Below are 16,787 nucleotides of genomic sequence, written 5' to 3' on the forward strand. Positions count from 1 at the left end.
AATCTCTTGCCCTATATTTTTCTGTATCAGCATTGGTGGTTCAATGGTAGAATTCTCGCTTCCCATGCGAGAGATCTGGGTCCGATTCCCAGCCAGTGCAGAATAACTGTTGCTTCAATAAAATGTCCTTTTAAGAGTTTTTTATTTGTTCATCACGTCCATATGCAGCCATTTTGAAATCTCTTGACCTATATTTTGTCGTATAAGCATTGGTGGTTCAATGGTAGAATACTCGCTTCCCATGCGAGAGAACTGGGTCCGATTCCCAGCCAGTGCAGAATAACTTTAGCTTCAATAAAATGTCCTTTTAAGAGTTTTTTATTTGTTCATCGTGTCCATATGCGGCCATTTTGAAATCTCTTGACTTATATTTTGTCGTAAAAGCATTGGTGGTTCAATGGTAGAATTCTCGCTTGCCATGCGAGAGATCTGGGTCCGATTCCCAGCCAGTGCAGAATAACTGTTGCTTCAATAAAATTACCTTTTCAGAATTTTTTATTTGTTCATCGTGTCCATAGGCGGCTATTTTGAAATCTCTTGCCCTATATTTTTCTGTATCAGCATTGGTGGTTCAATGGTAGAATTCTCGCTTCCCATGCGAGAGATCTGGGTCCGATTCCCAGCCAGTGCAGAATAACTGTTGCTTCAATAAAATTACCTTTTCAGAATTTTTTATTTGTTCATCACGTCCATATGCAGCCATTTTGAAATCTCTTGACCTATATTTTGTCGTATAAGCATTGGTGGTTCAATGGTAGAATACTCGCTTCCCATGCGAGAGAACTGGGTCCGATTCCCAGCCAGTGCAGAATAACTTTAGCTTCAATAAAATGTCCTTTTAAGAGTTTTTTATTTGTTCATCGTGTCCATATGCGGCCATTTTGAAATCTCTTGACTTATATTTTGTCGTAAAAGCATTGGTGGTTCAATGGTAGAATTCTCGCTTGCCATGCGAGAGATCTGGGTCCGATTCCCAGCCAGTGCAGAATAACTGTTGCTTCAATAAAATTACCTTTTCAGAATTTTTTATTTGTTCATCGTGTCCATAGGCGGCTATTTTGAAATCTCTTGCCCTATATTTTTCTGTATCAGCATTGGTGGTTCAATGGTAGAATTCTCGCTTCCCATGCGAGAGATCTGGGTCCGATTCCCAGCCAGTGCAGAATAACTGTTGCTTCAATAAAATTACCTTTTCAGAATTTTTTATTTGTTCATCACGTCCATATGCAGCCATTTTGAAATCTCTTGACCTATATTTTGTCGTATAAGCATTGGTGGTTCAATGGTAGAATACTCGCTTCCCATGCGAGAGAACTGGGTCCGATTCCCAGCCAGTGCAGAATAACTTTAGCTTCAATAAAATGTCCTTTTAAGAGTTTTTTATTTGTTCATCGTGTCCATATGCGGCCATTTTGAAATCTCTTGACTTATATTTTGTCGTAAAAGCATTGGTGGTTCAATGGTAGAATTCTCGCTTGCCATGCGAGAGATCTGGGTCCGATTCCCAGCCAGTGCAGAATAACTGTTGCTTCAATAAAATTACCTTTTCAGAATTTTTTATTTGTTCATCGTGTCCATAGGCGGCTATTTTGAAATCTTTTGCCCTATATTTTTCTGTATAAGCATTGGTGGTTCAATGGTAGAATTCTCGCTTGCCATGCGAGAGATCTGGGTCCGATTCCCAGCTAGTGCAGAATAACTGTTGCTTCAATAAAATTACCTTTTCAGAATTTTTTATTTGTTCATCGTGTCCATAGGCGGCTATTTTGAAATCTCTTGCCCTATATTTTTCTGTATCAGCATTGGTGGTTCAATGGTAGAATTCTTGCTTCCCATGCGAGAGATCTGGGTCCGATTCCCAGCCAGTGCAGAATAACTGTTGCTTCAATAAAATGTCCTTTTAAGAGTTTTTTATTTGTTCATCACGTCCATATGCAGCCATTTTGAAATCTCTTGACCTATATTTTGTCGTATAAGCATTGGTGGTTCAATGGTAGAATTCTCGCTTGCCATGCGAGAGATCTGGGTCCGATTCCCAGCCAGTGCAGAATAACTGTTGCTTCAATAAAATTACCTTTTCAGAATTTTTTATTTGTTCATCGTGTCCATAGGCGGCTATTTTGAAATCTTTTGCCCTATATTTTTCTGTATCAGCATTGGTGGTTCAATGGTAGAATTCTCGCTTCCCATGCGAGAGATCTGGGTCCGATTCCCAGCTAGTGCAGAATAACTGTTGCTTCAATAAAATTACCTTTTCAGAATTTTTTATTTGTTCATCGTGTCCATAGGCGGCTATTTTGAAATCTCTTGCCCTATATTTTTCTGTATCAGCATTGGTGGTTCAATGGTAGAATTCTCGCTTCCCATGCGAGAGATCTGGGTCCGATTCCCAGCCAGTGCAGAATAACTGTTGCTTCAATAAAATGTCCTTTTAAGAGTTTTTTATTTGTTCATCACGTCCATATGCAGCCATTTTGAAATCTCTTGACCTATATTTTGTCGTATAAGCATTGGTGGTTCAATGGTAGAATACTCGCTTCCCATGCGAGAGAACTGGGTCCGATTCCCAGCCAGTGCAGAATAACTTTAGCTTCAATAAAATGTCCTTTTAAGAGTTTTTTATTTGTTCATCGTGTCCATATGCGGCCATTTTGAAATCTCTTGACTTATATTTTGTCGTAAAAGCATTGGTGGTTCAATGGTAGAATTCTCGCTTGCCATGCGAGAGATCTGGGTCCGATTCCCAGCCAGTGCAGAATAACTGTTGCTTCAATAAAATTACCTTTTCAGAATTTTTTATTTGTTCATCGTGTCCATAGGCGGCTATTTTGAAATCTCTTGCCCTATATTTTTCTGTATCAGCATTGGTGGTTCAATGGTAGAATTCTCGCTTCCCATGCGAGAGATCTGGGTCCGATTCCCAGCCAGTGCAGAATAACTGTTGCTTCAATAAAATTACCTTTTCAGAATTTTTTATTTGTTCATCACGTCCATATGCAGCCATTTTGAAATCTCTTGACCTATATTTTGTCGTATAAGCATTGGTGGTTCAATGGTAGAATACTCGCTTCCCATGCGAGAGAACTGGGTCCGATTCCCAGCCAGTGCAGAATAACTTTAGCTTCAATAAAATGTCCTTTTAAGAGTTTTTTATTTGTTCATCGTGTCCATATGCGGCCATTTTGAAATCTCTTGACTTATATTTTGTCGTAAAAGCATTGGTGGTTCAATGGTAGAATTCTCGCTTCCCATGCGAGAGATCTGGGTCCGATTCCCAGCCAGTGCAGAATAACTGTTGCTTCAATAAAATTACCTTTTCAGAATTTTTTATTTGTTCATCGTGTCCATAGGCGGCTATTTTGAAATCTTTTGCCCTATATTTTTCTGTATCAGCATTGGTGGTTCAATGGTAGAATTCTCGCTTCCCATGCGAGAGATCTGGGTCCGATTCCCAGCTAGTGCAGAATAACTGTTGCTTCAATAAAATTACCTTTTCAGAATTTTTTATTTGTTCATCGTGTCCATAGGCGGCTATTTTGAAATCTCTTGCCCTATATTTTTCTGTATCAGCATTGGTGGTTCAATGGTAGAATTCTCGCTTCCCATGCGAGAGATCTGGGTCCGATTCCCAGCCAGTGCAGAATAACTGTTGCTTCAATAAAATGTCCTTTTAAGAGTTTTTTATTTGTTCATCACGTCCATATGCAGCCATTTTGAAATCTCTTGACCTATATTTTTCTGTATAAGCATTGGTGGTTCAATGGTAGAATACTCGCTTCCCATGCGAGAGATCTGTGTCCGATTCCCAGCCAGTGCAGAATAACTTTAGCTTCAATAAAATGTCCTTTTAAGAGTTTTTTATTTGTTCATCACGTCCATATGCGGCCATTTTGAAATCTCTTGACCTATATTTTGTCGTATAAGCATTGGTGGTTCAATGGTAGAATTCTCGCTTGCCATGCGAGAGATCTGGGTCCGATTCCCAGCCAGTGCAGAATAACTGTTGCTTCAATAAAATTACCTTTTCAGAATTTTTTATTTGTTCATCGTGTCCATAGGCGGCTATTTTGAAATCTTTTGCCCTATATTTTTCTGTATCAGCATTGGTGGTTCAATAGTAGAATTCTCGCTTCCCATGCGAGAGATCTGGGTCCGATTCCCAGCCAGTGCAGAATAACTGTTGCTTCAATAAAATTACCTTTTCAGAATTTTTTATTTGTTCATCGTGTCCATAGGCGGCTATTTTGAAATCTTTTGCCCTATATTTTTCTGTATCAGCATTGGTGGTTCAATGGTAGAATTCTCGCTTCCCATGCGAGAGATCTGGGTCCGATTCCCAGCTAGTGCAGAATAACTGTTGCTTCAATAAAATTACCTTTTCAGAATTTTTTATTTGTTCATCGTGTCCATAGGCGGCTATTTTGAAATCTCTTGCCCTATATTTTTCTGTATCAGCATTGGTGGTTCAATGGTAGAATTCTCGCTTCCCATGCGAGAGATCTGGGTCCGATTCCCAGCCAGTGCAGAATAACTGTTGCTTCAATAAAATGTCCTTTTAAGAGTTTTTTATTTGTTCATCACGTCCATATGCAGCCATTTTGAAATCTCTTGACCTATATTTTGTCGTATAAGCATTGGTGGTTCAATGGTAGAATTCTCGCTTGCCATGCGAGAGATCTGGGTCCGATTCCCAGCCAGTGCAGAATAACTGTTGCTTCAATAAAATTACCTTTTCAGAATTTTTTATTTGTTCATCGTGTCCATAGGCGGCTATTTTGAAATCTTTTGCCCTATATTTTTCTGTATCAGCATTGGTGGTTCAATGGTAGAATTCTCGCTTCCCATGCGAGAGATCTGGGTCCGATTCCCAGCTAGTGCAGAATAACTGTTGCTTCAATAAAATTACCTTTTCAGAATTTTTTATTTGTTCATCGTGTCCATAGGCGGCTATTTTGAAATCTCTTGCCCTATATTTTTCTGTATCAGCATTGGTGGTTCAATGGTAGAATTCTCGCTTCCCATGCGAGAGATCTGGGTCCGATTCCCAGCCAGTGCAGAATAACTGTTGCTTCAATAAAATGTCCTTTTAAGAGTTTTTTATTTGTTCATCACGTCCATATGCAGCCATTTTGAAATCTCTTGACCTATATTTTGTCGTATAAGCATTGGTGGTTCAATGGTAGAATTCTCGCTTGCCATGCGAGAGATCTGGGTCCGATTCCCAGCCAGTGCAGAATAACTGTTTCTTCAATAAAATTACCTTTTCAGAATTTTTTATTTGTTCATCGTGTCCATAGGCGGCTATTTTGAAATCTTTTGCCCTATATTTTTCTGTATCAGCATTGGTGGTTCAATGGTAGAATTCTCGCTTCCCATGCGAGAGATCTGGGTCCGATTACCAGCTAGTGCAGAATAACTGTTGCTTCAATAAAATTACCTTTTCAGAATTTTTTATTTGTTCATCGTGTCCATAGGCGGCTATTTTGAAATCTTTTGCCCTATATTTTGTCGTATAAGCATTGGTGGTTCAATGGTAGAATACTCGCTTCCCATGCGAGAGATCTGGGTCCGATTCCCAGCTAGTGCAGAATAACTGTTGCTTCAATAAAATGTCCTTTTCAGAGTTTTTTATTTGTTCATCGTGTCCATAGGCGGCTATTTTGAAATCTCTTGACCTATATTTTGTCGTATAAGCATTGGTGGTTCAATGGTAGAATTCTTGCTTGCCATGCGAGAGATCTGGGTCCGATTCCCAGCCAGTGCAGAATAACTGTTGCTTCAATAAAATTACCTTTTCAGAATTTTTTATTTGTTCATCGTGTCCATAGGCGGCTATTTTGAAATCTTTTGCCCTATATTTTTCTGTATCAGCATTGGTGGTTCAATGGTAGAATTCTCGCTTCCCATGCGAGAGATCTGGGTCCGATTCCCAGCTAGTGCAGAATAACTGTTGCTTCAATAAAATGACCTTTTCAGACTTTTTTATTTGTTCATCGTGTCCATTGGCGGCTATTTTGAAATCTCTTGCCCTATATTTTTCTGTATCAGCATTGGTGGTTCAATGGTAGAATTCTTGCTTCCCATGCGAGAGATCTGGGTCCGATTCCCAGCCAGTGCAGAATAACTTTAGCTTCAATAAAATGTCCTTTTAAGAGTTTTTTATTTGTTCATCGTGTCCATATGCGGCCATTTTGAAATCTCTTGACTTATATTTTGTCGTAAAAGCATTGGTGGTTCAATGGTAGAATTCTCGCTTGCCATGCGAGAGATCTGGGTCCGATTCCCAGCCAGTGCAGAATAACTGTTGCTTCAATAAAATTACCTTTTCAGAATTTTTTATTTGTTCATCGTGTCCATAGGCGGCTATTTTGAAATCTTTTGCCCTATATTTATCTGTATAAGCATTGGTGGTTCAATGGTAGAATTCTCGCTTGCCATGCGAGAGATCTGGGTCCGATTCCCAGCTAGTGCAGAATAACTGTTGCTTCAATAAAATTACCTTTTCAGAATTTTTTATTTGTTCATCGTGTCCATAGGCGGCTATTTTGAAATCTCTTGCCCTATATTTTTCTGTATCAGCATTGGTGGTTCAATGGTAGAATTCTCGCTTCCCATGCGAGAGATCTGGGTCCGATTCCCAGCTAGTGCAGAATAACTGTTGCTTCAATAAAATTACCTTTTCAGAATTTTTTATTTGTTCATCGTGTCCATAGGCGGCTATTTTGAAATCTCTTGCCCTATATTTTTCTGTATCAGCATTGGTGGTTCAATGGTAGAATTCTCGCTTCCCATGCGAGAGATCTGGGTCCGATTCCCAGCCAGTGCAGAATAACTGTTGCTTCAATAAAATGTCCTTTTAAGAGTTTTTTATTTGTTCATCACGTCCATATGCAGCCATTTTGAAATCTCTTGACCTATATTTTGTCGTATAAGCATTGGTGGTTCAATGGTAGAATTCTCGCTTGCCATGCGAGAGATCTGGGTCCGATTCCCAGCCAGTGCAGAATAACTGTTGCTTCAATAAAATTACCTTTTCAGAATTTTTTATTTGTTCATCGTGTCCATAGGCGGCTATTTTGAAATCTTTTGCCCTATATTTTTCTGTATCAGCATTGGTGGTTCAATGGTAGAATTCTCGCTTCCCATGCGAGAGATCTGGGTCCGATTCCCAGCTAGTGCAGAATAACTGTTGCTTCAATAAAATTACCTTTTCAGAATTTTTTATTTGTTCATCGTGTCCATAGGCGGCTATTTTGAAATCTCTTGCCCTATATTTTTCTGTATCAGCATTGGTGGTTCAATGGTAGAATTCTCGCTTCCCATGCGAGAGATCTGGGTCCGATTCCCAGCCAGTGCAGAATAACTGTTGCTTCAATAAAATGTCCTTTTAAGAGTTTTTTATTTGTTCATCACGTCCATATGCAGCCATTTTGAAATCTCTTGACCTATATTTTGTCGTATAAGCATTGGTGGTTCAATGGTAGAATTCTCGCTTGCCATGCGAGAGATCTGGGTCCGATTCCCAGCCAGTGCAGAATAACTGTTTCTTCAATAAAATTACCTTTTCAGAATTTTTTATTTGTTCATCGTGTCCATAGGCGGCTATTTTGAAATCTTTTGCCCTATATTTTTCTGTATCAGCATTGGTGGTTCAATGGTAGAATTCTCGCTTCCCATGCGAGAGATCTGGGTCCGATTACCAGCTAGTGCAGAATAACTGTTGCTTCAATAAAATTACCTTTTCAGAATTTTTTATTTGTTCATCGTGTCCATAGGCGGCTATTTTGAAATCTCTTGCCCTATATTTTTCTGTATCAGCATTGGTGGTTCAATGGTAGAATTCTTGCTTCCCATGCGAGAGATCTGGGTCCGATTCCCAGCCAGTGCAGAATAACTGTTGCTTCAATAAAATGTCCTTTTAAGAGTTTTTTATTTGTTCATCACGTCCATATGCAGCCATTTTGAAATCTCTTGACCTATATTTTTCTGTATAAGCATTGGTGGTTCAATGGTAGAATACTCGCTTCCCATGCGAGAGATCTGTGTCCGATTCCCAGCCAGTGCAGAATAACTTTAGCTTCAATAAAATGTCCTTTTAAGAGTTTTTTATTTGTTCATCACGTCCATATGCGGCCATTTTGAAATCTCTTGACCTATATTTTGTCGTATAAGCATTGGTGGTTCAATGGTAGAATTCTCGCTTGCCATGCGAGAGATCTGGGTCCGATTCCCAGCCAGTGCAGAATAACTGTTGCTTCAATAAAATTACCTTTTCAGAATTTTTTATTTGTTCATCGTGTCCATAGGCGGCTATTTTGAAATCTTTTGCCCTATATTTTTCTGTATCAGCATTGGTGGTTCAATGGTAGAATTCTCGCTTCCCATGCGAGAGATCTGGGTCCGATTCCCAGCCAGTGCAGAATAACTGTTGCTTCAATAAAATTACCTTTTCAGAATTTTTTATTTGTTCATCGTGTCCATAGGCGGCTATTTTGAAATCTTTTGCCCTATATTTTTCTGTATCAGCATTGGTGGTTCAATGGTAGAATTCTCGCTTCCCATGCGAGAGATCTGGGTCCGATTCCCAGCTAGTGCAGAATAACTGTTGCTTCAATAAAATTACCTTTTCAGAATTTTTTATTTGTTCATCGTGTCCATAGGCGGCTATTTTGAAATCTCTTGCCCTATATTTTTCTGTATCAGCATTGGTGGTTCAATGGTAGAATTCTCGCTTCCCATGCGAGAGATCTGGGTCCGATTCCCAGCCAGTGCAGAATAACTGTTGCTTCAATAAAATGTCCTTTTAAGAGTTTTTTATTTGTTCATCACGTCCATATGCAGCCATTTTGAAATCTCTTGACCTATATTTTGTCGTATAAGCATTGGTGGTTCAATGGTAGAATTCTCGCTTGCCATGCGAGAGATCTGGGTCCGATTCCCAGCCAGTGCAGAATAACTGTTGCTTCAATAAAATTACCTTTTCAGAATTTTTTATTTGTTCATCGTGTCCATAGGCGGCTATTTTGAAATCTTTTGCCCTATATTTTTCTGTATCAGCATTGGTGGTTCAATGGTAGAATTCTCGCTTCCCATGCGAGAGATCTGGGTCCGATTCCCAGCTAGTGCAGAATAACTGTTGCTTCAATAAAATTACCTTTTCAGAATTTTTTATTTGTTCATCGTGTCCATAGGCGGCTATTTTGAAATCTCTTGCCCTATATTTTTCTGTATCAGCATTGGTGGTTCAATGGTAGAATTCTCGCTTCCCATGCGAGAGATCTGGGTCCGATTCCCAGCCAGTGCAGAATAACTGTTGCTTCAATAAAATGTCCTTTTAAGAGTTTTTTATTTGTTCATCACGTCCATATGCAGCCATTTTGAAATCTCTTGACCTATATTTTGTCGTATAAGCATTGGTGGTTCAATGGTAGAATTCTCGCTTGCCATGCGAGAGATCTGGGTCCGATTCCCAGCCAGTGCAGAATAACTGTTTCTTCAATAAAATTACCTTTTCAGAATTTTTTATTTGTTCATCGTGTCCATAGGCGGCTATTTTGAAATCTTTTGCCCTATATTTTTCTGTATCAGCATTGGTGGTTCAATGGTAGAATTCTCGCTTCCCATGCGAGAGATCTGGGTCCGATTACCAGCTAGTGCAGAATAACTGTTGCTTCAATAAAATTACCTTTTCAGAATTTTTTATTTGTTCATCGTGTCCATAGGCGGCTATTTTGAAATCTTTTGCCCTATATTTTGTCGTATAAGCATTGGTGGTTCAATGGTAGAATACTCGCTTCCCATGCGAGAGATCTGGGTCCGATTCCCAGCTAGTGCAGAATAACTGTTGCTTCAATAAAATGTCCTTTTCAGAGTTTTTTATTTGTTCATCGTGTCCATAGGCGGCTATTTTGAAATCTCTTGACCTATATTTTGTCGTATAAGCATTGGTGGTTCAATGGTAGAATTCTTGCTTGCCATGCGAGAGATCTGGGTCCGATTCCCAGCCAGTGCAGAATAACTGTTGCTTCAATAAAATTACCTTTTCAGAATTTTTTATTTGTTCATCGTGTCCATAGGCGGCTATTTTGAAATCTTTTGCCCTATATTTTTCTGTATCAGCATTGGTGGTTCAATGGTAGAATTCTCGCTTCCCATGCGAGAGATCTGGGTCCGATTCCCAGCTAGTGCAGAATAACTGTTGCTTCAATAAAATGACCTTTTCAGACTTTTTTATTTGTTCATCGTGTCCATTGGCGGCTATTTTGAAATCTCTTGCCCTATATTTTTCTGTATCAGCATTGGTGGTTCAATGGTAGAATTCTTGCTTCCCATGCGAGAGATCTGGGTCCGATTCCCAGCCAGTGCAGAATAACTTTAGCTTCAATAAAATGTCCTTTTAAGAGTTTTTTATTTGTTCATCGTGTCCATATGCGGCCATTTTGAAATCTCTTGACTTATATTTTGTCGTAAAAGCATTGGTGGTTCAATGGTAGAATTCTCGCTTGCCATGCGAGAGATCTGGGTCCGATTCCCAGCCAGTGCAGAATAACTGTTGCTTCAATAAAATTACCTTTTCAGAATTTTTTATTTGTTCATCGTGTCCATAGGCGGCTATTTTGAAATCTTTTGCCCTATATTTTTCTGTATAAGCATTGGTGGTTCAATGGTAGAATTCTCGCTTGCCATGCGAGAGATCTGGGTCCGATTCCCAGCTAGTGCAGAATAACTGTTGCTTCAATAAAATTACCTTTTCAGAATTTTTTATTTGTTCATCGTGTCCATAGGCGGCTATTTTGAAATCTCTTGCCCTATATTTTTCTGTATCAGCATTGGTGGTTCAATGGTAGAATTCTCGCTTCCCATGCGAGAGATCTGGGTCCGATTCCCAGCCAGTGCAGAATAACTGTTGCTTCAATAAAATGTCCTTTTAAGAGTTTTTTATTTGTTCATCACGTCCATATGCAGCCATTTTGAAATCTCTTGACCTATATTTTGTCGTATAAGCATTGGTGGTTCAATGGTAGAATTCTCGCTTGCCATGCGAGAGATCTGGGTCCGATTCCCAGCCAGTGCAGAATAACTGTTTCTTCAATAAAATTACCTTTTCAGAATTTTTTATTTGTTCATCGTGTCCATAGGCGGCTATTTTGAAATCTTTTGCCCTATATTTTTCTGTATCAGCATTGGTGGTTCAATGGTAGAATTCTCGCTTCCCATGCGAGAGATCTGGGTCCGATTACCAGCTAGTGCAGAATAACTGTTGCTTCAATAAAATTACCTTTTCAGAATTTTTTATTTGTTCATCGTGTCCATAGGCGGCTATTTTGAAATCTTTTGCCCTATATTTTGTCGTATAAGCATTGGTGGTTCAATGGTAGAATACTCGCTTCCCATGCGAGAGATCTGGGTCCGATTCCCAGCTAGTGCAGAATAACTGTTGCTTCAATAAAATGTCCTTTTCAGAGTTTTTTATTTGTTCATCGTGTCCATAGGCGGCTATTTTGAAATCTCTTGACCTATATTTTGTCGTATAAGCATTGGTGGTTCAATGGTAGAATTCTTGCTTGCCATGCGAGAGATCTGGGTCCGATTCCCAGCCAGTGCAGAATAACTGTTGCTTCAATAAAATTACCTTTTCAGAATTTTTTATTTGTTCATCGTGTCCATAGGCGGCTATTTTGAAATCTTTTGCCCTATATTTTTCTGTATCAGCATTGGTGGTTCAATGGTAGAATTCTCGCTTCCCATGCGAGAGATCTGGGTCCGATTCCCAGCTAGTGCAGAATAACTGTTGCTTCAATAAAATGACCTTTTCAGACTTTTTTATTTGTTCATCGTGTCCATTGGCGGCTATTTTGAAATCTCTTGCCCTATATTTTTCTGTATCAGCATTGGTGGTTCAATGGTAGAATTCTTGCTTCCCATGCGAGAGATCTGGGTCCGATTCCCAGCCAGTGCAGAATAACTTTAGCTTCAATAAAATGTCCTTTTAAGAGTTTTTTATTTGTTCATCGTGTCCATATGCGGCCATTTTGAAATCTCTTGACTTATATTTTGTCGTAAAAGCATTGGTGGTTCAATGGTAGAATTCTCGCTTGCCATGCGAGAGATCTGGGTCCGATTCCCAGCCAGTGCAGAATAACTGTTGCTTCAATAAAATTACCTTTTCAGAATTTTTTATTTGTTCATCGTGTCCATAGGCGGCTATTTTGAAATCTTTTGCCCTATATTTTTCTGTATAAGCATTGGTGGTTCAATGGTAGAATTCTCGCTTGCCATGCGAGAGATCTGGGTCCGATTCCCAGCTAGTGCAGAATAACTGTTGCTTCAATAAAATTACCTTTTCAGAATTTTTTATTTGTTCATCGTGTCCATAGGCGGCTATTTTGAAATCTCTTGCCCTATATTTTTCTGTATCAGCATTGGTGGTTCAATGGTAGAATTCTTGCTTCCCATGCGAGAGATCTGGGTCCGATTCCCAGCCAGTGCAGAATAACTGTTGCTTCAATAAAATGTCCTTTTAAGAGTTTTTTATTTGTTCATCACGTCCATATGCAGCCATTTTGAAATCTCTTGACCTATATTTTTCTGTATAAGCATTGGTGGTTCAATGGTAGAATACTCGCTTCCCATGCGAGAGATCTGTGTCCGATTCCCAGCCAGTGCAGAATAACTTTAGCTTCAATAAAATGTCCTTTTAAGAGTTTTTTATTTGTTCATCACGTCCATATGCGGCCATTTTGAAATCTCTTGACCTATATTTTGTCGTATAAGCATTGGTGGTTCAATGGTAGAATTCTCGCTTGCCATGCGAGAGATCTGGGTCCGATTCCCAGCCAGTGCAGAATAACTGTTGCTTCAATAAAATGACCTTTTCAGAATTTTTTATTTGTTCATCGTGTCCATAGGCGGCTATTTTGAAATCTTTTGCCCTATATTTTTCTGTATCAGCATTGGTGGTTCAATGGTAGAATTCTCGCTTCCCATGCGAGAGATCTGGGTCCGATTCCCAGCCAGTGCAGAATAACTGTTGCTTCAATAAAATTACCTTTTCAGAATTTTTTATTTGTTCATCGTGTCCATAGGCGGCTATTTTGAAATCTTTTGCCCTATATTTTTCTGTATCAGCATTGGTGGTTCAATGGTAGAATTCTCGCTTCCCATGCGAGAGATCTGGGTCCGATTCCCAGCTAGTGCAGAATAACTGTTGCTTCAATAAAATTACCTTTTCAGAATTTTTTATTTGTTCATCGTGTCCATAGGCGGCTATTTTGAAATCTCTTGCCCTATATTTTTCTGTATCAGCATTGGTGGTTCAATGGTAGAATTCTCGCTTCCCATGCGAGAGATCTGGGTCCGATTCCCAGCCAGTGCAGAATAACTGTTGCTTCAATAAAATGTCCTTTTAAGAGTTTTTTATTTGTTCATCACGTCCATATGCAGCCATTTTGAAATCTCTTGACCTATATTTTGTCGTATAAGCATTGGTGGTTCAATGGTAGAATTCTCGCTTGCCATGCGAGAGATCTGGGTCCGATTCCCAGCCAGTGCAGAATAACTGTTGCTTCAATAAAATTACCTTTTCAGAATTTTTTATTTGTTCATCGTGTCCATAGGCGGCTATTTTGAAATCTTTTGCCCTATATTTTTCTGTATCAGCATTGGTGGTTCAATGGTAGAATTCTCGCTTCCCATGCGAGAGATCTGGGTCCGATTCCCAGCTAGTGCAGAATAACTGTTGCTTCAATAAAATTACCTTTTCAGAATTTTTTATTTGTTCATCGTGTCCATAGGCGGCTATTTTGAAATCTCTTGCCCTATATTTTTCTGTATCAGCATTGGTGGTTCAATGGTAGAATTCTCGCTTCCCATGCGAGAGATCTGGGTCCGATTCCCAGCCAGTGCAGAATAACTGTTGCTTCAATAAAATGTCCTTTTAAGAGTTTTTTATTTGTTCATCACGTCCATATGCAGCCATTTTGAAATCTCTTGACCTATATTTTGTCGTATAAGCATTGGTGGTTCAATGGTAGAATTCTCGCTTGCCATGCGAGAGATCTGGGTCCGATTCCCAGCCAGTGCAGAATAACTGTTTCTTCAATAAAATTACCTTTTCAGAATTTTTTATTTGTTCATCGTGTCCATAGGCGGCTATTTTGAAATCTTTTGCCCTATATTTTTCTGTATAAGCATTGGTGGTTCAATGGTAGAATTCTCGCTTGCCATGCGAGAGATCTGGGTCCGATTCCCAGCTAGTGCAGAATAACTGTTGCTTCAATAAAATGTCCTTTTAAGAGTTTTTTATTTGTTCATCACGTCCATATGCAGCCATTTTGAAATCTCTTGACCTATATTTTTCTGTATAAGCATTGGTGGTTCAATGGTAGAATACTCGCTTCCCATGCGAGAGATCTGTGTCCGATTCCCAGCCAGTGCAGAATAACTTTAGCTTCAATAAAATGTCCTTTTAAGAGTTTTTTATTTGTTCATCACGTCCATATGCGGCCATTTTGAAATCTCTTGACCTATATTTTGTCGTATAAGCATTGGTGGTTCAATGGTAGAATTCTCGCTTGCCATGCGAGAGATCTGGGTCCGATTCCCAGCCAGTGCAGAATAACTGTTGCTTCAATAAAATGACCTTTTCAGAATTTTTTATTTGTTCATCGTGTCCATAGGCGGCTATTTTGAAATCTTTTGCCCTATATTTTTCTGTATCAGCATTGGTGGTTCAATGGTAGAATTCTCGCTTCCCATGCGAGAGATCTGGGTCCGATTCCCAGCCAGTGCAGAATAACTGTTGCTTCAATAAAATTACCTTTTCAGAATTTTTTATTTGTTCATCGTGTCCATAGGCGGCTATTTTGAAATCTTTTGCCCTATATTTTTCTGTATCAGCATTGGTGGTTCAATGGTAGAATTCTCGCTTCCCATGCGAGAGATCTGGGTCCGATTCCCAGCTAGTGCAGAATAACTGTTGCTTCAATAAAATTACCTTTTCAGAATTTTTTATTTGTTCATCGTGTCCATAGGCGGCTATTTTGAAATCTCTTGCCCTATATTTTTCTGTATCAGCATTGGTGGTTCAATGGTAGAATTCTCGCTTCCCATGCGAGAGATCTGGGTCCGATTCCCAGCCAGTGCAGAATAACTGTTGCTTCAATAAAATGTCCTTTTAAGAGTTTTTTATTTGTTCATCACGTCCATATGCAGCCATTTTGAAATCTCTTGACCTATATTTTGTCGTATAAGCATTGGTGGTTCAATGGTAGAATTCTCGCTTGCCATGCGAGAGATCTGGGTCCGATTCCCAGCCAGTGCAGAATAACTGTTGCTTCAATAAAATTACCTTTTCAGAATTTTTTATTTGTTCATCGTGTCCATAGGCGGCTATTTTGAAATCTTTTGCCCTATATTTTTCTGTATCAGCATTGGTGGTTCAATGGTAGAATTCTCGCTTCCCATGCGAGAGATCTGGGTCCGATTCCCAGCTAGTGCAGAATAACTGTTGCTTCAATAAAATTACCTTTTCAGAATTTTTTATTTGTTCATCGTGTCCATAGGCGGCTATTTTGAAATCTCTTGCCCTATATTTTTCTGTATCAGCATTGGTGGTTCAATGGTAGAATTCTCGCTTCCCATGCGAGAGATCTGGGTCCGATTCCCAGCCAGTGCAGAATAACTGTTGCTTCAATAAAATGTCCTTTTAAGAGTTTTTTATTTGTTCATCACGTCCATATGCAGCCATTTTGAAATCTCTTGACCTATATTTTGTCGTATAAGCATTGGTGGTTCAATGGTAGAATTCTCGCTTGCCATGCGAGAGATCTGGGTCCGATTCCCAGCCAGTGCAGAATAACTGTTGCTTCAATAAAATTACCTTTTCAGAATTTTTTATTTGTTCATCGTGTCCATAGGCGGCTATTTTGAAATCTTTTGCCCTATATTTTTCTGTATCAGCATTGGTGGTTCAATGGTAGAATTCTCGCTTCCCATGCGAGAGATCTGGGTCCGATTACCAGCTAGTGCAGAATAACTGTTGCTTCAATAAAATTACCTTTTCAGAATTTTTTATTTGTTCATCGTGTCCATAGGCGGCTATTTTGAAATCTTTTGCCCTATATTTTGTCGTATAAGCATTGGTGGTTCAATGGTAGAATACTCGCTTCCCATGCGAGAGATCTGGGTCCGATTCCCAGCTAGTGCAGAATAACTGTTGCTTCAATAAAATGTCCTTTTCAGAGTTTTTTATTTGTTCATCGTGTCCATAGGCGGCTATTTTGAAATCTCTTGACCTATATTTTGTCGTATAAGCATTGGTGGTTCAATGGTAGAATTCTTGCTTGCCATGCGAGAGATCTGGGTCCGATTCCCAGCCAGTGCAGAATAACTGTTGCTTCAATAAAATTACCTTTTCAGAATTTTTTATTTGTTCATCGTGTCCATAGGCGGCTATTTTGAAATCTTTTGCCCTATATTTTTCTGTATCAGCATTGGTGGTTCAATGGTAGAATTCTCGCTTCCCATGCGAGAGATCTGGGTCCGATTCCCAGCTAGTGCAGAATAACTGTTGCTTCAATAAAATGACCTTTTCAGACTTTTTTATTTGTTCATCGTGTCCATTGGCGGCTATTTTGAAATCTCTTGCCCTATATTTTTCTGTATCAGCATTGGTGGTTCAATGGTAGAATTCTTGCTTCCCATGCGAGAGATCTGGGTCCGATTCCCAGCCAGTGCAGAATAACTTTAGCTTCAATAAAATGTCCTTTTAAGAGTTTTTTATTTGT

The 16,787-nt window shown here is 39.3% G+C and overlaps 86 non-coding genes across 86 annotated transcripts; all 86 read left to right on the forward strand.

The window, feature by feature from the left end:
- The first annotated feature begins 29 nt into the window (after positions 1–29).
- Positions 30–100, forward strand: trnag-ccc (transfer RNA glycine (anticodon CCC)). Its single transcript has one exon. It is a non-coding gene; the product is annotated as a tRNA-Gly (tRNA).
- A 106-nt stretch (positions 101–206) lies between these two features.
- trnag-ccc (transfer RNA glycine (anticodon CCC)) lies at positions 207–277 on the forward strand. Its single transcript has one exon. It is a non-coding gene; the product is annotated as a tRNA-Gly (tRNA).
- Positions 278–383: 106 nt separating this feature from the next.
- trnag-gcc (transfer RNA glycine (anticodon GCC)) lies at positions 384–454 on the forward strand. The gene has a single exon. It is a non-coding gene; the product is annotated as a tRNA-Gly (tRNA).
- Positions 455–560: 106 nt separating this feature from the next.
- Positions 561–631, forward strand: trnag-ccc (transfer RNA glycine (anticodon CCC)). The gene has a single exon. It is a non-coding gene; the product is annotated as a tRNA-Gly (tRNA).
- Positions 632–737: 106 nt separating this feature from the next.
- trnag-ccc (transfer RNA glycine (anticodon CCC)) lies at positions 738–808 on the forward strand. The gene has a single exon. It is a non-coding gene; the product is annotated as a tRNA-Gly (tRNA).
- Positions 809–914: 106 nt separating this feature from the next.
- Positions 915–985, forward strand: trnag-gcc (transfer RNA glycine (anticodon GCC)). Its single transcript has one exon. It is a non-coding gene; the product is annotated as a tRNA-Gly (tRNA).
- Positions 986–1,091: 106 nt separating this feature from the next.
- Positions 1,092–1,162, forward strand: trnag-ccc (transfer RNA glycine (anticodon CCC)). The gene has a single exon. It is a non-coding gene; the product is annotated as a tRNA-Gly (tRNA).
- A 106-nt stretch (positions 1,163–1,268) lies between these two features.
- trnag-ccc (transfer RNA glycine (anticodon CCC)) lies at positions 1,269–1,339 on the forward strand. Its single transcript has one exon. It is a non-coding gene; the product is annotated as a tRNA-Gly (tRNA).
- Positions 1,340–1,445: 106 nt separating this feature from the next.
- Positions 1,446–1,516, forward strand: trnag-gcc (transfer RNA glycine (anticodon GCC)). Its single transcript has one exon. It is a non-coding gene; the product is annotated as a tRNA-Gly (tRNA).
- Positions 1,517–1,799: 283 nt separating this feature from the next.
- On the forward strand, positions 1,800–1,870 carry trnag-ccc (transfer RNA glycine (anticodon CCC)). Its single transcript has one exon. It is a non-coding gene; the product is annotated as a tRNA-Gly (tRNA).
- Positions 1,871–1,976: 106 nt separating this feature from the next.
- On the forward strand, positions 1,977–2,047 carry trnag-gcc (transfer RNA glycine (anticodon GCC)). The gene has a single exon. It is a non-coding gene; the product is annotated as a tRNA-Gly (tRNA).
- Positions 2,048–2,153: 106 nt separating this feature from the next.
- Positions 2,154–2,224, forward strand: trnag-ccc (transfer RNA glycine (anticodon CCC)). The gene has a single exon. It is a non-coding gene; the product is annotated as a tRNA-Gly (tRNA).
- A 106-nt stretch (positions 2,225–2,330) lies between these two features.
- Positions 2,331–2,401, forward strand: trnag-ccc (transfer RNA glycine (anticodon CCC)). The gene has a single exon. It is a non-coding gene; the product is annotated as a tRNA-Gly (tRNA).
- A 106-nt stretch (positions 2,402–2,507) lies between these two features.
- trnag-ccc (transfer RNA glycine (anticodon CCC)) lies at positions 2,508–2,578 on the forward strand. Its single transcript has one exon. It is a non-coding gene; the product is annotated as a tRNA-Gly (tRNA).
- Positions 2,579–2,684: 106 nt separating this feature from the next.
- Positions 2,685–2,755, forward strand: trnag-gcc (transfer RNA glycine (anticodon GCC)). The gene has a single exon. It is a non-coding gene; the product is annotated as a tRNA-Gly (tRNA).
- Positions 2,756–2,861: 106 nt separating this feature from the next.
- On the forward strand, positions 2,862–2,932 carry trnag-ccc (transfer RNA glycine (anticodon CCC)). Its single transcript has one exon. It is a non-coding gene; the product is annotated as a tRNA-Gly (tRNA).
- A 106-nt stretch (positions 2,933–3,038) lies between these two features.
- On the forward strand, positions 3,039–3,109 carry trnag-ccc (transfer RNA glycine (anticodon CCC)). Its single transcript has one exon. It is a non-coding gene; the product is annotated as a tRNA-Gly (tRNA).
- Positions 3,110–3,215: 106 nt separating this feature from the next.
- trnag-ccc (transfer RNA glycine (anticodon CCC)) lies at positions 3,216–3,286 on the forward strand. Its single transcript has one exon. It is a non-coding gene; the product is annotated as a tRNA-Gly (tRNA).
- Positions 3,287–3,392: 106 nt separating this feature from the next.
- Positions 3,393–3,463, forward strand: trnag-ccc (transfer RNA glycine (anticodon CCC)). The gene has a single exon. It is a non-coding gene; the product is annotated as a tRNA-Gly (tRNA).
- Positions 3,464–3,569: 106 nt separating this feature from the next.
- trnag-ccc (transfer RNA glycine (anticodon CCC)) lies at positions 3,570–3,640 on the forward strand. The gene has a single exon. It is a non-coding gene; the product is annotated as a tRNA-Gly (tRNA).
- A 106-nt stretch (positions 3,641–3,746) lies between these two features.
- On the forward strand, positions 3,747–3,817 carry trnag-ccc (transfer RNA glycine (anticodon CCC)). Its single transcript has one exon. It is a non-coding gene; the product is annotated as a tRNA-Gly (tRNA).
- Positions 3,818–3,923: 106 nt separating this feature from the next.
- On the forward strand, positions 3,924–3,994 carry trnag-gcc (transfer RNA glycine (anticodon GCC)). Its single transcript has one exon. It is a non-coding gene; the product is annotated as a tRNA-Gly (tRNA).
- A 106-nt stretch (positions 3,995–4,100) lies between these two features.
- Positions 4,101–4,171, forward strand: trnag-ccc (transfer RNA glycine (anticodon CCC)). Its single transcript has one exon. It is a non-coding gene; the product is annotated as a tRNA-Gly (tRNA).
- Positions 4,172–4,277: 106 nt separating this feature from the next.
- trnag-ccc (transfer RNA glycine (anticodon CCC)) lies at positions 4,278–4,348 on the forward strand. Its single transcript has one exon. It is a non-coding gene; the product is annotated as a tRNA-Gly (tRNA).
- A 106-nt stretch (positions 4,349–4,454) lies between these two features.
- On the forward strand, positions 4,455–4,525 carry trnag-ccc (transfer RNA glycine (anticodon CCC)). Its single transcript has one exon. It is a non-coding gene; the product is annotated as a tRNA-Gly (tRNA).
- A 106-nt stretch (positions 4,526–4,631) lies between these two features.
- Positions 4,632–4,702, forward strand: trnag-gcc (transfer RNA glycine (anticodon GCC)). Its single transcript has one exon. It is a non-coding gene; the product is annotated as a tRNA-Gly (tRNA).
- A 106-nt stretch (positions 4,703–4,808) lies between these two features.
- On the forward strand, positions 4,809–4,879 carry trnag-ccc (transfer RNA glycine (anticodon CCC)). The gene has a single exon. It is a non-coding gene; the product is annotated as a tRNA-Gly (tRNA).
- Positions 4,880–4,985: 106 nt separating this feature from the next.
- trnag-ccc (transfer RNA glycine (anticodon CCC)) lies at positions 4,986–5,056 on the forward strand. The gene has a single exon. It is a non-coding gene; the product is annotated as a tRNA-Gly (tRNA).
- A 106-nt stretch (positions 5,057–5,162) lies between these two features.
- trnag-gcc (transfer RNA glycine (anticodon GCC)) lies at positions 5,163–5,233 on the forward strand. Its single transcript has one exon. It is a non-coding gene; the product is annotated as a tRNA-Gly (tRNA).
- Positions 5,234–5,339: 106 nt separating this feature from the next.
- trnag-ccc (transfer RNA glycine (anticodon CCC)) lies at positions 5,340–5,410 on the forward strand. The gene has a single exon. It is a non-coding gene; the product is annotated as a tRNA-Gly (tRNA).
- Positions 5,411–5,516: 106 nt separating this feature from the next.
- trnag-ccc (transfer RNA glycine (anticodon CCC)) lies at positions 5,517–5,587 on the forward strand. Its single transcript has one exon. It is a non-coding gene; the product is annotated as a tRNA-Gly (tRNA).
- A 283-nt stretch (positions 5,588–5,870) lies between these two features.
- Positions 5,871–5,941, forward strand: trnag-ccc (transfer RNA glycine (anticodon CCC)). Its single transcript has one exon. It is a non-coding gene; the product is annotated as a tRNA-Gly (tRNA).
- Positions 5,942–6,047: 106 nt separating this feature from the next.
- Positions 6,048–6,118, forward strand: trnag-ccc (transfer RNA glycine (anticodon CCC)). The gene has a single exon. It is a non-coding gene; the product is annotated as a tRNA-Gly (tRNA).
- Positions 6,119–6,224: 106 nt separating this feature from the next.
- trnag-gcc (transfer RNA glycine (anticodon GCC)) lies at positions 6,225–6,295 on the forward strand. The gene has a single exon. It is a non-coding gene; the product is annotated as a tRNA-Gly (tRNA).
- Positions 6,296–6,578: 283 nt separating this feature from the next.
- Positions 6,579–6,649, forward strand: trnag-ccc (transfer RNA glycine (anticodon CCC)). The gene has a single exon. It is a non-coding gene; the product is annotated as a tRNA-Gly (tRNA).
- A 106-nt stretch (positions 6,650–6,755) lies between these two features.
- On the forward strand, positions 6,756–6,826 carry trnag-ccc (transfer RNA glycine (anticodon CCC)). Its single transcript has one exon. It is a non-coding gene; the product is annotated as a tRNA-Gly (tRNA).
- Positions 6,827–6,932: 106 nt separating this feature from the next.
- Positions 6,933–7,003, forward strand: trnag-gcc (transfer RNA glycine (anticodon GCC)). Its single transcript has one exon. It is a non-coding gene; the product is annotated as a tRNA-Gly (tRNA).
- A 106-nt stretch (positions 7,004–7,109) lies between these two features.
- On the forward strand, positions 7,110–7,180 carry trnag-ccc (transfer RNA glycine (anticodon CCC)). Its single transcript has one exon. It is a non-coding gene; the product is annotated as a tRNA-Gly (tRNA).
- A 106-nt stretch (positions 7,181–7,286) lies between these two features.
- Positions 7,287–7,357, forward strand: trnag-ccc (transfer RNA glycine (anticodon CCC)). The gene has a single exon. It is a non-coding gene; the product is annotated as a tRNA-Gly (tRNA).
- A 106-nt stretch (positions 7,358–7,463) lies between these two features.
- Positions 7,464–7,534, forward strand: trnag-gcc (transfer RNA glycine (anticodon GCC)). Its single transcript has one exon. It is a non-coding gene; the product is annotated as a tRNA-Gly (tRNA).
- Positions 7,535–7,640: 106 nt separating this feature from the next.
- On the forward strand, positions 7,641–7,711 carry trnag-ccc (transfer RNA glycine (anticodon CCC)). The gene has a single exon. It is a non-coding gene; the product is annotated as a tRNA-Gly (tRNA).
- Positions 7,712–7,817: 106 nt separating this feature from the next.
- trnag-ccc (transfer RNA glycine (anticodon CCC)) lies at positions 7,818–7,888 on the forward strand. The gene has a single exon. It is a non-coding gene; the product is annotated as a tRNA-Gly (tRNA).
- A 106-nt stretch (positions 7,889–7,994) lies between these two features.
- trnag-ccc (transfer RNA glycine (anticodon CCC)) lies at positions 7,995–8,065 on the forward strand. The gene has a single exon. It is a non-coding gene; the product is annotated as a tRNA-Gly (tRNA).
- Positions 8,066–8,171: 106 nt separating this feature from the next.
- Positions 8,172–8,242, forward strand: trnag-gcc (transfer RNA glycine (anticodon GCC)). Its single transcript has one exon. It is a non-coding gene; the product is annotated as a tRNA-Gly (tRNA).
- A 106-nt stretch (positions 8,243–8,348) lies between these two features.
- On the forward strand, positions 8,349–8,419 carry trnag-ccc (transfer RNA glycine (anticodon CCC)). The gene has a single exon. It is a non-coding gene; the product is annotated as a tRNA-Gly (tRNA).
- A 106-nt stretch (positions 8,420–8,525) lies between these two features.
- On the forward strand, positions 8,526–8,596 carry trnag-ccc (transfer RNA glycine (anticodon CCC)). The gene has a single exon. It is a non-coding gene; the product is annotated as a tRNA-Gly (tRNA).
- A 106-nt stretch (positions 8,597–8,702) lies between these two features.
- Positions 8,703–8,773, forward strand: trnag-ccc (transfer RNA glycine (anticodon CCC)). The gene has a single exon. It is a non-coding gene; the product is annotated as a tRNA-Gly (tRNA).
- A 106-nt stretch (positions 8,774–8,879) lies between these two features.
- Positions 8,880–8,950, forward strand: trnag-gcc (transfer RNA glycine (anticodon GCC)). Its single transcript has one exon. It is a non-coding gene; the product is annotated as a tRNA-Gly (tRNA).
- A 106-nt stretch (positions 8,951–9,056) lies between these two features.
- Positions 9,057–9,127, forward strand: trnag-ccc (transfer RNA glycine (anticodon CCC)). The gene has a single exon. It is a non-coding gene; the product is annotated as a tRNA-Gly (tRNA).
- A 106-nt stretch (positions 9,128–9,233) lies between these two features.
- On the forward strand, positions 9,234–9,304 carry trnag-ccc (transfer RNA glycine (anticodon CCC)). The gene has a single exon. It is a non-coding gene; the product is annotated as a tRNA-Gly (tRNA).
- A 106-nt stretch (positions 9,305–9,410) lies between these two features.
- trnag-gcc (transfer RNA glycine (anticodon GCC)) lies at positions 9,411–9,481 on the forward strand. Its single transcript has one exon. It is a non-coding gene; the product is annotated as a tRNA-Gly (tRNA).
- Positions 9,482–9,587: 106 nt separating this feature from the next.
- Positions 9,588–9,658, forward strand: trnag-ccc (transfer RNA glycine (anticodon CCC)). Its single transcript has one exon. It is a non-coding gene; the product is annotated as a tRNA-Gly (tRNA).
- Positions 9,659–9,764: 106 nt separating this feature from the next.
- Positions 9,765–9,835, forward strand: trnag-ccc (transfer RNA glycine (anticodon CCC)). Its single transcript has one exon. It is a non-coding gene; the product is annotated as a tRNA-Gly (tRNA).
- Positions 9,836–10,118: 283 nt separating this feature from the next.
- Positions 10,119–10,189, forward strand: trnag-ccc (transfer RNA glycine (anticodon CCC)). Its single transcript has one exon. It is a non-coding gene; the product is annotated as a tRNA-Gly (tRNA).
- Positions 10,190–10,295: 106 nt separating this feature from the next.
- Positions 10,296–10,366, forward strand: trnag-ccc (transfer RNA glycine (anticodon CCC)). The gene has a single exon. It is a non-coding gene; the product is annotated as a tRNA-Gly (tRNA).
- Positions 10,367–10,472: 106 nt separating this feature from the next.
- trnag-gcc (transfer RNA glycine (anticodon GCC)) lies at positions 10,473–10,543 on the forward strand. Its single transcript has one exon. It is a non-coding gene; the product is annotated as a tRNA-Gly (tRNA).
- Positions 10,544–10,826: 283 nt separating this feature from the next.
- Positions 10,827–10,897, forward strand: trnag-ccc (transfer RNA glycine (anticodon CCC)). Its single transcript has one exon. It is a non-coding gene; the product is annotated as a tRNA-Gly (tRNA).
- A 106-nt stretch (positions 10,898–11,003) lies between these two features.
- trnag-gcc (transfer RNA glycine (anticodon GCC)) lies at positions 11,004–11,074 on the forward strand. The gene has a single exon. It is a non-coding gene; the product is annotated as a tRNA-Gly (tRNA).
- A 106-nt stretch (positions 11,075–11,180) lies between these two features.
- trnag-ccc (transfer RNA glycine (anticodon CCC)) lies at positions 11,181–11,251 on the forward strand. The gene has a single exon. It is a non-coding gene; the product is annotated as a tRNA-Gly (tRNA).
- A 106-nt stretch (positions 11,252–11,357) lies between these two features.
- Positions 11,358–11,428, forward strand: trnag-ccc (transfer RNA glycine (anticodon CCC)). The gene has a single exon. It is a non-coding gene; the product is annotated as a tRNA-Gly (tRNA).
- A 283-nt stretch (positions 11,429–11,711) lies between these two features.
- trnag-ccc (transfer RNA glycine (anticodon CCC)) lies at positions 11,712–11,782 on the forward strand. The gene has a single exon. It is a non-coding gene; the product is annotated as a tRNA-Gly (tRNA).
- A 106-nt stretch (positions 11,783–11,888) lies between these two features.
- trnag-ccc (transfer RNA glycine (anticodon CCC)) lies at positions 11,889–11,959 on the forward strand. Its single transcript has one exon. It is a non-coding gene; the product is annotated as a tRNA-Gly (tRNA).
- A 106-nt stretch (positions 11,960–12,065) lies between these two features.
- On the forward strand, positions 12,066–12,136 carry trnag-gcc (transfer RNA glycine (anticodon GCC)). Its single transcript has one exon. It is a non-coding gene; the product is annotated as a tRNA-Gly (tRNA).
- Positions 12,137–12,419: 283 nt separating this feature from the next.
- Positions 12,420–12,490, forward strand: trnag-ccc (transfer RNA glycine (anticodon CCC)). Its single transcript has one exon. It is a non-coding gene; the product is annotated as a tRNA-Gly (tRNA).
- A 106-nt stretch (positions 12,491–12,596) lies between these two features.
- Positions 12,597–12,667, forward strand: trnag-ccc (transfer RNA glycine (anticodon CCC)). The gene has a single exon. It is a non-coding gene; the product is annotated as a tRNA-Gly (tRNA).
- A 106-nt stretch (positions 12,668–12,773) lies between these two features.
- On the forward strand, positions 12,774–12,844 carry trnag-gcc (transfer RNA glycine (anticodon GCC)). The gene has a single exon. It is a non-coding gene; the product is annotated as a tRNA-Gly (tRNA).
- Positions 12,845–12,950: 106 nt separating this feature from the next.
- trnag-ccc (transfer RNA glycine (anticodon CCC)) lies at positions 12,951–13,021 on the forward strand. Its single transcript has one exon. It is a non-coding gene; the product is annotated as a tRNA-Gly (tRNA).
- A 106-nt stretch (positions 13,022–13,127) lies between these two features.
- trnag-ccc (transfer RNA glycine (anticodon CCC)) lies at positions 13,128–13,198 on the forward strand. The gene has a single exon. It is a non-coding gene; the product is annotated as a tRNA-Gly (tRNA).
- A 106-nt stretch (positions 13,199–13,304) lies between these two features.
- Positions 13,305–13,375, forward strand: trnag-ccc (transfer RNA glycine (anticodon CCC)). The gene has a single exon. It is a non-coding gene; the product is annotated as a tRNA-Gly (tRNA).
- A 106-nt stretch (positions 13,376–13,481) lies between these two features.
- On the forward strand, positions 13,482–13,552 carry trnag-gcc (transfer RNA glycine (anticodon GCC)). The gene has a single exon. It is a non-coding gene; the product is annotated as a tRNA-Gly (tRNA).
- A 106-nt stretch (positions 13,553–13,658) lies between these two features.
- On the forward strand, positions 13,659–13,729 carry trnag-ccc (transfer RNA glycine (anticodon CCC)). Its single transcript has one exon. It is a non-coding gene; the product is annotated as a tRNA-Gly (tRNA).
- Positions 13,730–13,835: 106 nt separating this feature from the next.
- Positions 13,836–13,906, forward strand: trnag-ccc (transfer RNA glycine (anticodon CCC)). The gene has a single exon. It is a non-coding gene; the product is annotated as a tRNA-Gly (tRNA).
- A 106-nt stretch (positions 13,907–14,012) lies between these two features.
- Positions 14,013–14,083, forward strand: trnag-gcc (transfer RNA glycine (anticodon GCC)). The gene has a single exon. It is a non-coding gene; the product is annotated as a tRNA-Gly (tRNA).
- A 283-nt stretch (positions 14,084–14,366) lies between these two features.
- Positions 14,367–14,437, forward strand: trnag-ccc (transfer RNA glycine (anticodon CCC)). The gene has a single exon. It is a non-coding gene; the product is annotated as a tRNA-Gly (tRNA).
- Positions 14,438–14,543: 106 nt separating this feature from the next.
- trnag-gcc (transfer RNA glycine (anticodon GCC)) lies at positions 14,544–14,614 on the forward strand. The gene has a single exon. It is a non-coding gene; the product is annotated as a tRNA-Gly (tRNA).
- A 106-nt stretch (positions 14,615–14,720) lies between these two features.
- On the forward strand, positions 14,721–14,791 carry trnag-ccc (transfer RNA glycine (anticodon CCC)). The gene has a single exon. It is a non-coding gene; the product is annotated as a tRNA-Gly (tRNA).
- A 106-nt stretch (positions 14,792–14,897) lies between these two features.
- trnag-ccc (transfer RNA glycine (anticodon CCC)) lies at positions 14,898–14,968 on the forward strand. Its single transcript has one exon. It is a non-coding gene; the product is annotated as a tRNA-Gly (tRNA).
- Positions 14,969–15,074: 106 nt separating this feature from the next.
- On the forward strand, positions 15,075–15,145 carry trnag-ccc (transfer RNA glycine (anticodon CCC)). The gene has a single exon. It is a non-coding gene; the product is annotated as a tRNA-Gly (tRNA).
- A 106-nt stretch (positions 15,146–15,251) lies between these two features.
- trnag-gcc (transfer RNA glycine (anticodon GCC)) lies at positions 15,252–15,322 on the forward strand. Its single transcript has one exon. It is a non-coding gene; the product is annotated as a tRNA-Gly (tRNA).
- A 106-nt stretch (positions 15,323–15,428) lies between these two features.
- Positions 15,429–15,499, forward strand: trnag-ccc (transfer RNA glycine (anticodon CCC)). Its single transcript has one exon. It is a non-coding gene; the product is annotated as a tRNA-Gly (tRNA).
- Positions 15,500–15,605: 106 nt separating this feature from the next.
- trnag-ccc (transfer RNA glycine (anticodon CCC)) lies at positions 15,606–15,676 on the forward strand. Its single transcript has one exon. It is a non-coding gene; the product is annotated as a tRNA-Gly (tRNA).
- Positions 15,677–15,782: 106 nt separating this feature from the next.
- Positions 15,783–15,853, forward strand: trnag-gcc (transfer RNA glycine (anticodon GCC)). Its single transcript has one exon. It is a non-coding gene; the product is annotated as a tRNA-Gly (tRNA).
- A 106-nt stretch (positions 15,854–15,959) lies between these two features.
- trnag-ccc (transfer RNA glycine (anticodon CCC)) lies at positions 15,960–16,030 on the forward strand. The gene has a single exon. It is a non-coding gene; the product is annotated as a tRNA-Gly (tRNA).
- A 106-nt stretch (positions 16,031–16,136) lies between these two features.
- On the forward strand, positions 16,137–16,207 carry trnag-ccc (transfer RNA glycine (anticodon CCC)). The gene has a single exon. It is a non-coding gene; the product is annotated as a tRNA-Gly (tRNA).
- Positions 16,208–16,490: 283 nt separating this feature from the next.
- Positions 16,491–16,561, forward strand: trnag-ccc (transfer RNA glycine (anticodon CCC)). Its single transcript has one exon. It is a non-coding gene; the product is annotated as a tRNA-Gly (tRNA).
- A 106-nt stretch (positions 16,562–16,667) lies between these two features.
- On the forward strand, positions 16,668–16,738 carry trnag-ccc (transfer RNA glycine (anticodon CCC)). Its single transcript has one exon. It is a non-coding gene; the product is annotated as a tRNA-Gly (tRNA).
- The last annotated feature ends 49 nt before the right edge of the window (positions 16,739–16,787 follow it).

The sequence above is a fragment of the Pungitius pungitius genome, chromosome 12 (genome assembly GCF_949316345.1).
Source record: "Pungitius pungitius chromosome 12, fPunPun2.1, whole genome shotgun sequence".
Classification (NCBI taxonomy): domain Eukaryota; kingdom Metazoa; phylum Chordata; class Actinopteri; order Perciformes; family Gasterosteidae; genus Pungitius; species Pungitius pungitius.